At 53.7% G+C, this 10,649-nt stretch overlaps 1 long non-coding RNA gene across 1 annotated transcript; it reads left to right on the forward strand.

The window, feature by feature from the left end:
• Positions 1-9,703: 9,703 nt before the first annotated feature.
• Positions 9,704-10,564, forward strand: LOC131587529 (uncharacterized). Its single transcript, XR_009279379.1, has 3 exons — positions 9,704-9,742; positions 10,195-10,290; positions 10,489-10,564. It is a non-coding gene; the product is annotated as an uncharacterized LOC131587529 (long non-coding RNA).
• Positions 10,565-10,649: the final 85 nt, after the last annotated feature.

Genomic DNA, 10,649 nt, shown 5'->3' on the forward strand with positions numbered 1-10,649 from the left:
GGTGTTGCTCTTTAGCCGAGCCGCGCTTTTAAATAACGATGTGACGCTTTCTAGAAACTGTGTCCAATACCTTTTGCACCTTCACGTGAGGGCTTTGAGCTCAGGTTTTTCCATTGCCGAGTTAATTGCAGGTCCAAGCTGGCAGCGTCCCGTGCATCTGGTGTGCGTGAATCTGTTTGTGATGTTCATTTCCTCTGGATGCAGAGTTGGGCTTGTTGGGCAGACCGTATTTCTCACACCTCGGAGCTTGTTTAAGGCTTGTACACGATTTTCTGGAGACGCGGGCTGGGGGAGAACTTTGTCTTGCTGCTGTACTAGGGAATGGAATGCAGGGGGTCCCCGCAATATCCCCGTGGAAGCTGGAATGTCCGAGGAAATGGATGTGACAATTCTCGGGGCTGAACCTGGCTCCCAGCGCTCTGCAGCGTAGGACGCGAGAGAGCAGGGCCGAGGGACAGCGGGGTAGGAGCGGCGAGGTGCTTCGTGCTCTGGGTTTGGTGTCGCTGATGTTTCCAGAGCCAGAGCAGGTTGATTTGGTTCTGGTGCACTGGAACGGGATCCAAACCTTGGAAAGGTCAGAGACCAATTGGGAGGAAATGTTTTAAAGTGAATGTGTTTCTTAATAGAGGTGAGGTTTCAGTCCGTTTTTTAATTGATTTTAAAGGAATTTTTTTTTTGAGGAAAAGTGAAAAAAATGTTTATTTTAATACGTAGGGCGTAGGTAAGAGGAAAAAAAGGATGAATAACGTTAGATATTTTTTTGTGGAGAAAACATTTTGTGTTGTGGAGAAAAGCTCAGCAGATTTAGAAGGGTTTTTCTGCACGTGTGGTTTGGATGTTTTTGGAGTTGGGCTGTGGCGTGGATCTTTTTGAGCCGTGGGGTGTTTTGGTGGTAGCCTGGGTTTTTGGATCGGAGTAAAGTTGAATAGTTTTAGAAGAAGTTGTTATGGTTTTGACAATTATTTTGTATTCACTAATCAATGAGAAGTTATTTTAAAAAAGTAAAAAATTGATTTCTTGTTGCCTTTGTTAGACAATAGATTTGAGAGAGAATTTGTGTGAGGCTGTATTAGTACTGTATGTAGATTGTGTGTTCAAAGAATTTTTTCTTTCTTAGTTTTGAAGTTACAGAACTTATGTTTGGGCATAAAGCAGATGGTGGGGATATAATATAATATAATGGAATTTTAGGACATTTTATTTTTTATTGTATATCTTTGCCTTAATGATTAAATTAATGCTTTTTAATTTTAGATATACTTTTATAGAAATACAGGTAAATATAAATAGTGGTTGTAATATTTAGTAAGCAGAGGTATTTATATGTGGTTTTTATTCAATATGAGGTTTTTTTTGGTGGTACACAGTGTGTTGCTTTATTTTTTTATGTTGTATACTAAGTGAAATTTCGTTTCTGAATAAAGATGATTTTATGAATGGGTTTGTTTGTATTTTAGGTAGAATCAATTAAAATAGGTTTTGATAGGTATTACTGGGATTTTAGTTCTCTATTGTATGTAGGGGTTCAGATGGGGTAGGGTTTGTTTGGTTAGGGGAGTTTTGGGTGTTAATTAGGTGGCTTTTGTTAGATGCAGTTTTCAATTTTTGAAAGTTTTTTATTGAGTGGTTTTAAGGTGATTTTTAGTAATTGATGGTCTAATTTTATTTTGTTTGTAGTTCTGTGTAATAACATATATGTTCTATTTATTTAATGTTGTCTTTTTTAGTTTAGGTGTTGATGATAAGTTTGGATTTCTTTCTGTTGTGGCATTTCTTAGTTTCATTTCTAGGGACACAGGCATTTATATGGTGGATTTTTATAGGTATATTTTTGGGGGTGATGTTTTTTAATTTTTTAGTAGCTTAGATTGGTTTTTTATGTTTTCAATTAGCTATTACATTTTTTAATAGAGTATTGGTGAGTATTTATGTATTACTATAAATGTAGAGCTTTGGGGTTTTTTTGCTGATGTATAGGGTTAGTTGAATGGTTTTGAGTTCAGTGCATTGGTCTGATTATTTTTGAATAGTTGGTGTGATTTGTTGTGTGGAGTTCAGTAGGGATGCTTTTTATTTACGTTTAACTTTGATGATGTGATAAGAACTGTTAGTGAAAGAGCATAGCATCTTTTTTTGCTGGTAGTTGGTTGTACAATGTTGGTTTTGTTTGTGTTACCTGTTTTGGGTTGTGTTCTTTTTTTTGTTAGTGAGATTAAAGTTTTTATTTTGGGGTTAATTTGTGATTATTTTAAAGATTTTAGGGCAATTTGGGTTTTTGATTCAGGGGTGCTGTGATGAGAGTACTTTATTTGTTTTATGTGGTATCGGTGGTGTGCATAGAGGGAATATTTGTTTTGAAAATTTATTTTAGTATTGTTAGTTGAAGTGTTAGGATGAGTTGTGTTTCAGTGTTGAAACTTTTTGAGGCGGTTTGGGTTTTTTCTAGGTTAAGATTTTTTTCCCTTGGCTGGTGGAGGTTCTGTGATTTTATTGATGATATTGGTGGGAATTTGATGCTGTTTTTTTGGTTATTTTATTTTTAGGAATTGGATTTTTGCAGTTGGATTGGAAGAATTCACTTTATTTCAAAACCTATTAGTTTAATGATGTAAAGGTTCCCATATTAACTCATCAGTCTTCTAGATTCTTTTTCTCATTTAGGTTTTCCAGAATTTACCGATAATTTAGCAATCAAGCAGGGATGGCACCCAGTTCTTGAAAAGATGGCTGTGGAAAAACCTGTGTCTAACAACACGTACCTGACGGAGGGCAACAATTTTGCCGTTATTACAGGGCCAAATACAAGTGGCAAAACAACATTGGCATGGATCTGCCGGAGGAGAGGAGTTTCTGGTGGGCTCCCAGTGCCATCTCATGGAGTGACGGTGAGAGCATCTCATAGGGTCTGGGGGAGCACCTGGATGCACTTGGACCCGGAGCACCGCTTAAAGGAGGTGGTGAGGGACAAAGCTTTTTGCCAGGAAGCAGCACCTGAACAGCTGAGCCGGTGTGGATTTGCAGGGGTGATCTTTCTCCTTTTCCCTTTTGATTTCACTTTGGCAGTCCCTCCCCGGTGCCCTCAATCTGTCACAAGAATTCCAAGAAAAAAAAAGGCTGTGCAAACAGTGAAAAGAAGGGGTATAGGTAAGGTGGAGTTCAGGTGTACCCCACCCCAAACAGCAGCCCTAACAGTGCCACCATTTCCCTGAGGCAGCTGCAGGCAGGAACCCTAAAGCAGCAGAGTGCCAGAACCCCTGGTACTGCAGACAGTACCCCTGGTGCTAGGGCCAGCCAGGAGATAGTGGGGGGACGATCCGTAGGGTTGGGGAAACAGGGGGTTTCCCGCCCCGCCCCACCCTGGGCTCTCGGTCCCTCCGCAGCCGGGGATTGCTCCCACCCCTCCTCGAGGCGGCGGTTGGCAGGGCTTCGTGCCTAGCCTCCGCAAAGAGTTCGGCTCTGTCAGCCTCTGCCCTGTCTCAGGGCCAAACTTAGGTAGGGTAGGGAGCAACTGTGGATTGCCTGGTCCGGGCTAATGGACATCTCTTGGGGCCTATGGATAAGGAGCATCCCCGGTTCCAAGCGTAGGGTTCTAACTAAGTTTGTAGGGTTCAGCGCGGGAGCTTGGCAGTGACACAGAGAGGCTGAGGGAGGGCTTCAGAGGTCGAGGGCTGGAGACAAACAGTGAAAATAAAAAGGGTACAGGTTGGGATATAAGGTAGAGTACAGGACTATTCAAACCCTAAACAGCAGCCCTAACAACACTCCCGTTTCCCTGAGACAGCTGCAGGCAGGAACCCTAAAGCAGCAGAGTGCCAGAACCCCCGAGAGCTGCAGGCAGTACCCCTGGTGCTAGGGCCAGCCAGGAAGAGATAGTGGGTGCTAGGGCCTACTGCTGTCATATAAGCTGGGGTTTCCATCCTTGGGGTACCCTGGGCTCCCTGTCCCTCACTGACTGGAGAGTCTTCCTCCCCTCCTTGAGGTGGTGGTAATTTGGCTGTGTCAGCCAATACTGCTGTGAAGCAAGCCTCTGCCTCCCTGTGAGGTGAAGTGTGCAGCCCATGAACCTGGGCGTTCTCTAGAGAAGGTAAGTGCTGGGTTTTCACAGATGTGCCGCTAAGATCCTGCATTGATATTTGGTCTTCTAGATTGTAGCTGACCAGGAGACGACATCCTGGCGATGGCAGGAACTTCCCGGATAGCGCAACGGCCTTCCAGGGCGTCCTCGTGTGGATCCTCCCCGCCGGGCATCCGAGAGCTGAGTCGAAGGCTACAAATTGCAGAGGGGCTGAAAGCGGGGTGCCGGGTCGGGACTCTGGACCTGGGATTTTTGAGTCAGCTTTGGGGACGGGGAGGTCCAGACTGTGGCCCCTTAGGCCACGTGAAGGGAGAGCCTCACTTTTGTTCACAGTGCTGAGGTGCGCAGGACAGAGCAGTCCCGGGGCGTGTTGTATCACTTGTCCATTGTGCCTTGTGTGTCTTTTGTGCCTCTCGTGTTGTACGTGCCTCGCCTTATCTCTTCTGGGGGCTTACCAGAAACTCCGGCGTCACTCCTCGCGTCTCTGATCTCTGGGCTCCTCAGCCCGACACCATCGAAGCTTTGCCTCAGGATATCTCAGAGGCCTTGGAATCGCGTCTCTCTTTTAAAAGCATCCGATCGGATGTCTTTTAGAGGTCTTGTTCCGAGCTGTGTCAACAGCCGTGCGCCGCGAGGATCCATTGTTGCGGCTTAGGTCTTGAAGAAACGCAGAGATAGGTAGAGGACTGTGGCCCTCAGATTCTCGGGCATCCGTCTTGGCAGTTGCTGGAGTTTGTCATTCCATCAGCATCTTCTTCCTCCCGGGTTCTGCGAGCTTCATCAGCTCGCCTTCATTCTCACCCGGCTCATCTCGTTCCGCGTTCTCTCGGTCCTTGTGGCCGTTCTTGTGGCCCAGAGTTTTGTCTCCCCATTGTGTCCCCTCGTCTGTTGTCTGGTGTGTCACGGGTGTCTGGGTGTCGCTGTCTCGGAGCTGCTCTGTCCTGCTGCCCAGCCTGGGTGTAGGTGTAAAAGGCCGAGTCCCAGGCCCCTGTAATTTGAAATTTGTGGTGTAGGGTGTAGTTGGAGTCTAGCGGGTGTTCCTAGATGGAACTTGGGGTGGCACTGGGGACATTGGGGGTGGCTCTGGGGACATTGGGGTGGCTCTGGGGATGGGATCCTGGGTTTTGTGGTGTGTTCCCAAGTGTCCCTGATGTCCCCAAGTGTCCCCTGAGTGTCCCTGATGTCCCTCGAGTGTCCCCTGGTGTCCCCTGGTGTCCCCTGGTGTCCCCGAGCTGTCCCCGAGCTGTCCCCCGGTGTCCCCAAGCTGTCCCCTGATGTCCCTGAGCTGTCCCCTGGTGTCCCCGAGTGTCCCCGGGTGTCCCCTGATGTCCCTGAGTGTCCCCTGATGTCCCCGAGTGTCCCCAAGCTTTCCCCGAGTGTCCCCTGATGTCCCCTGGTGTCCCCTGGTGTCCCCAAGCTGTCCCCAAGTGTCCCCCGGTGTCCCCGAGCTGTCCCCTGATGTCCCCAGGGCTGGAGTTGCCGGTGGCCACCACTCGTCCCGAGACCATTTTTGGTGATGTGGCCGTGGCCGTGCACCCGCGGGACCCGCGCTACCTGGTGAGGGGCGGGGCCTCGATGGGCGGGGCCTCAATAGGGGGCGGGGCCTCAAAAGGGGCAGGGCCTCAAAGGGGTGGTACCTCAGTGGGTGGGGCCTCAAGGGGGCGGGGCCTCAAAGGGGTGGGGTCTTACCTGGGGGCAGGGCTTGAATGGGTGGGGCCTCAAGGGGGGCAGGGCCTCACCTGGGGGTGAGGCTTGAATGGGGCAGGGCTTGAATGGGTGGGGCCTCGCCTGGGGGCGGGGCCTCAAAGGGGGCAGGGCTTGAATTTGGGTGGGGCCTGAATAGGTGGGGCCTCACATGGGTGGGGCTTGAATGGGTGGGGCCTGACCTGGGGGCAGGGCTTTGGGACCCTTTAATTGGTGTGGGCGTGGCTTTCCCTGCAGGGCAGCCATTGGCTGTCCAGGTTTGGCCCCTCCCCTTTGACCATATAAAGGTAAAGGGGCGGGGCTTGTGTTAAAGGGGCGGAGCTTCGCTGCCTGAAATGGCTCTGGGGGTGTGGCCAAGGGCTGGGGGGGGCCTGGCCTGGCTGGGATTGGTCTAGAGCTGGAAAGGGGGCGGGGCTTGCTCTTAAAGGGGCGGGGCCAGGGCTGACCACGCCCCCTCAGCACCTGCAGGGCCGGCAGGTGAGGCACCCGTTCAGCGGGGCCCTGCTGCCCGTGGTGAGCGACCCCAGCGTGGAGCCCCAGCGCGGAACCGGTACTGGGGAAACTGGGAGGGACTAAACAGGGACTGGGGGGGACTGGGATGGAACTGGGAGGGACTGGGATGGACTGGGAGGGGTTAAAGGGACACTGGGAGGAACTGGGATGGACTGGGAGGGGTTAAACAGGGACTGGGAGGGACTGGGATGGGCACTGGGACCAGTCTGGGACAGAAAAGGGAGCAAGGAGTGACAGCAGGTGACACAGGTGACACAGTTCAGGTGTCTCAGGTGTGTCTCAGGTGACACAGGTGACACAGGGGTGTCTCAGGTGACACAGTTCAGGTGCCTCAGAGATGTCTCAGGTGACACCCCAAAACAGCAGTCCAGAGCTTCTGGCTGAGGAGCTTCTGCGATGTCTACCTGGTGGGGACCCCAAAAACACCCCAAAAACACCTCAAAACACCCCGAAACACCCCAAAAAACACTCAAAACACCCCAAAAACTGCCAAAAACACCCCAAAACCCGCGAAAAACACCCCAAAAACTGCCAAAAACACCCCAAAAACTGCCAAAAACACTTTTTTGGGGTTCTATGTTTAGCTTCTTTTTGGGGGTCTGGGCTCAGGGTTCCAGACTCGGTCCTAGACTCGGTCCTAGACTCGGTTCTAGGCTCGGATCTAGACTCGGTTCTAGGCTCGGTTCTAGGCTCGGTTCTAGACTCGGTTCTAGGCTCGGTTCTAGACTCGGTTCTAGGTTTCGGGGTTCTAGACCAGGTTCTAGACTCGGTTCTAGACTGGGTTCTAGACTCGGTTCTAGGTTTCGGGGTTCTAGGCTCGGTTCTAGACTGGGTTCTAGACTCGGTTCTAGGCTCGGTTCTAGACTCGGTCCTAGGTTTCGGTTCCAGACTGGGTTCTAGACTCGGTTCTAGACTGGGTTCTAGACTGGGTTCTAGGCTCGGTTCTAGACCGGGTTCTAGACTGGGTTCTAGGTTTTGGGGTTCTAGACCCAGTTCTAGGTCTCGGGGTTTTAGACTCGGGTTTCGGGGTTCTGGGTGTCGGGGTTTGGGGGTTCTCCAGCTTCATTTTTTGGGGTTCCTGTCTCAGTTTTTGGGGTTTTCCATCTCCATTTTTGGGGTTCCTGATCCCTTTTTGGTTTCTCAATTCCATTTTTGGGGGGTTTCTGATCCCATTTTGGGGTTCTTGTCCCCATTTTGGGATTCCTGACTCAATTTTGGGGTTCTTGTCCCCATTTTGGGATTCCTGACTCAATTTTGGGGTTCTTGTCCCCATTTTGGGGTCCCCCCTCCCTGTTCTGGGTTTTTTTCCCCATTTTTAGGGTTTTTTTTCCCCATTTTGGGGTCTCTCTCCCCATTTCAGACCTTTCGCTCTCCCTTTGTCCCCCGGGGGGTTCCTGAGATGTCCCCAATGTCCCATTTTTGGGGTTTTTCACCCCAAATCCCCTTTCCTGTCCCCAGGAGGTTCCTCAGGTGTTTCAGCTGTCCCCAATGTCCCAAATTTGGGATTTCTCACCTCAAATCTGCCCCCAGGAGTCCCAAATATCCCAATTTCAGGGTTTTTTACCCCAGACCTGTCCCCAGGAGTCCCCAATGTCCCAAATTCAAAGTTTTTTACCCCAAAACCCCTCCCCTGTCCCCAGGAGGTGACTCAGGTGTCCCCAATGTCCCAAATTTGAGTTTTCTCACCCCAAATCCCCTCCCCTGTCCCCAGGAGGGGGCTGAGGTGTCCCAAATATCCCAATTTCGACGTTTTTTACCCCAAACCTGTCCCCAGGAGTCCCCAATGTCCCAAATTTAGGATTTCTCACCCTAAACCCATCCCCAGGAGTCCCCAGTGTCCCAAATCCGAGGTTTTCCACTCCAAAACCCCTTTCCTGTCCCCAAGAGGTTCCTCAGGTGTTTCAGGTGTCCCCAAATGTCCCAAATTTGAGGTTTCTCACCCCAAATCGCCTCTCCTGTTCCCAGGAGTCCCCAAACGTCCCAATTTTGAGGTGTTTTACCCCAAATCCCCTTTCCTGTCTCCAGGAGGTGGCCAAGGTGTCCCCAATGTCCCAAATCTGAGGTTTTTCACCCCAAACCTGTCCCCAGGAGGTGGCCAAGGTGTCCCAAATCCGAGGTTTTTCACCCCAAACCCCTCTCCTGTTCTGGCCCAGGAGTCCCCAAACGTCCCAATTTTGAGGTGTTTTACCCCAAATCCCCTTTCCTGTCCCCAGGATGTGGCCAAGGTGTCCCCAATGTCCCAGATTTGAGGTTTTTCACCCCAAATCCCCTCCTCTGTCCCCAGGAGGTGTCTCAGGTGTCCCAAATTCGAGGTTTTTCACCCCAAATCCCCTCTCCTGTCCCCAGGAGTCCCCAAACATCCCAAATCTGAGGTTTTTTACCCCAAACCTGTCTCCAGGAGGTGGCCAAGGTGTCCCAAATATCCCAATTTTGAGGTTTTTCACCCCAAATCCCCTCCTCTGTCCCCAGGAGGTGGCCAAGGTGTCCCTGCAGTCCCCGCAGCTCCGTCCCGCTGTCCTGGCCACGCTGGTGGCCGCGGCTGAGCTGGGGCTGCGGCTCCTGGCCCCCTTCGCCCCCTTCGTGGCCGAGGAGCTGTGGCAGCGCCTGCCCTGCCCCCACCCCGCACCCCCCAGCATCTGCCGGGCCCCCTTCCCCGACCCCCAAAAACTGGTGAGGCTGGGGGGGCTTGGGGGGGGTTTGGGGGGGTCCTGGGGAGGTTTGGGGGGTCCCTGGGAGGTTTTGGGGCGAGTTCGGGTGGGTTTGAGGGGTCCCAGGGAGGTTTTTGGGCAGGTTTGGGGGATTTGGGGAGGTTTTGAGGATCCCTGGGAGGTTTTGGGTGGGTTTGGGGCAGATTTGGGGGGTCCCAGGGAGGTTTTGGGCAGGTTTGGGTGGGTTTTGGGGGGTTTGGAGGGGCTGGGAGGGTCTTGAGGGGTCTCTGGGGGGGGCCTGGGGGGTCCTGGGTGGGTTCTGGGGGTCCTGGGGGGGTGCTGGGGGGTCCTGGAGCGGGACTGAACCGCGATGCAGAGGTGGGGAGGGGTCCCGGGGGGTCGGGGGGGGGCTGGGAGGGTCTTGAGGGGTCTCTGGGGGGGCCTGGGGGGTCCTGGGGGGGTTTTGGGGGTCCTGGGGGGGTCCTGGGGGGTCCTGGAGTGGGACTGAACCGCGATGCAGAGGTGGGGAGGGGTCCCGGGAGGTCCTGGGGGGGTCCTGGGGGGTCTGGGGGGGGCTGGGAGGGTCTTGAGGGGTCTCTGGGGGGTCCTGGGGGGGGTCCTGGAGGATCCTGGGGGGTCTGGGGGGGTCCTGGGGGGTCTTGGAGTGGAACCAAACCCCGCTGCAGAGGTGGGGAGGGGTCCTGGGGCGGCTGGGAGGGTCCTAGGGGGGACCTGAAGGATCCTGGGGGGTCTGGGGGGGGTCCTGGGGAGTCCTGGAGCGGAACCGAACCGCGATGCAGAGGTGGGGAGAGGTCCTGGGGGGTCCTGGGGGGTCTGGGAGGGTCCTAGGGGGGTTTTGGGGGCTCTTGTGGGGGTTTTGGGGGGTCCTAGGGAGGTCTGGAGCAGAACCGAGCCCCGCTGCAAAGGTGGGGAGGGGTCCTGGGGGGTCCTGGGGGGTCTGGGGGGGGTTGGGAGGATCTTGAGGGGTCCTGGGGGGGTTTTGGGGGATCCTGGGGGGTCCTGAGGGGTCCTGAGGGCTCCTGGGGGCGTTCTGGGGGCTCTTGAGGGCGTTTTGGGGGGTCCTGGGGAGGCCTGGAGCAGAACCAAACCCCGCTGCAGAGGTGGGGAGGGGTCCTGGGGGGTCCTGAGGGGTCCTGGTGGGGGCTGGGGGGTCCCGGAGGGGGTCCCGGAGGTTTTGGGGCGTCGTGGGTGGTCTCGGGGGGGTCCCGGCAGTGACCCCTGTGCCTCCCCCAGACCCCAATTCCTTCAACACCCCCGAGGAAGCGGCCGAGGCGTTCCTGGCGTCCCTGACCCAGAGTGTGGAGGCGGCCGAGGCCAACAGCACCCACGGTGGGGGTCCCAGGGGGTCCTGGGGGGGTTTTGGGGGATCCTGGGAGGGTTTTGGGGAGGTCCTGAGGGGTCCTGGAAGGGTCCTAGTGGGTCCTGGAGGGGTCTGGGGGGTCCGGGGGGTTCCTGAGGGTCTCTCAGGGGTCTCACGGTGTTCCCGGGGGTCTCATGGTGGTCCTGGGGGTCTCCCGGGGGTCTCAGGCTCCACTGCCAAGAGAAGGATCCGTTTGGATTCGGGCTCGGCTCTCTCGGTGTTTTTGCTCCTGGATTCCTCTCCGGAGCGAGGGTGAGGGGGGATTTGGGAGGGATTTGGGGGGTTTTATGAGGGATTTGGGGGGCTTTTATGGGGTCTGGGGGGATTT

Source organism: Poecile atricapillus, chromosome 22 (assembly GCF_030490865.1).
Source record: "Poecile atricapillus isolate bPoeAtr1 chromosome 22, bPoeAtr1.hap1, whole genome shotgun sequence".
NCBI lineage: Eukaryota > Metazoa > Chordata > Aves > Passeriformes > Paridae > Poecile > Poecile atricapillus.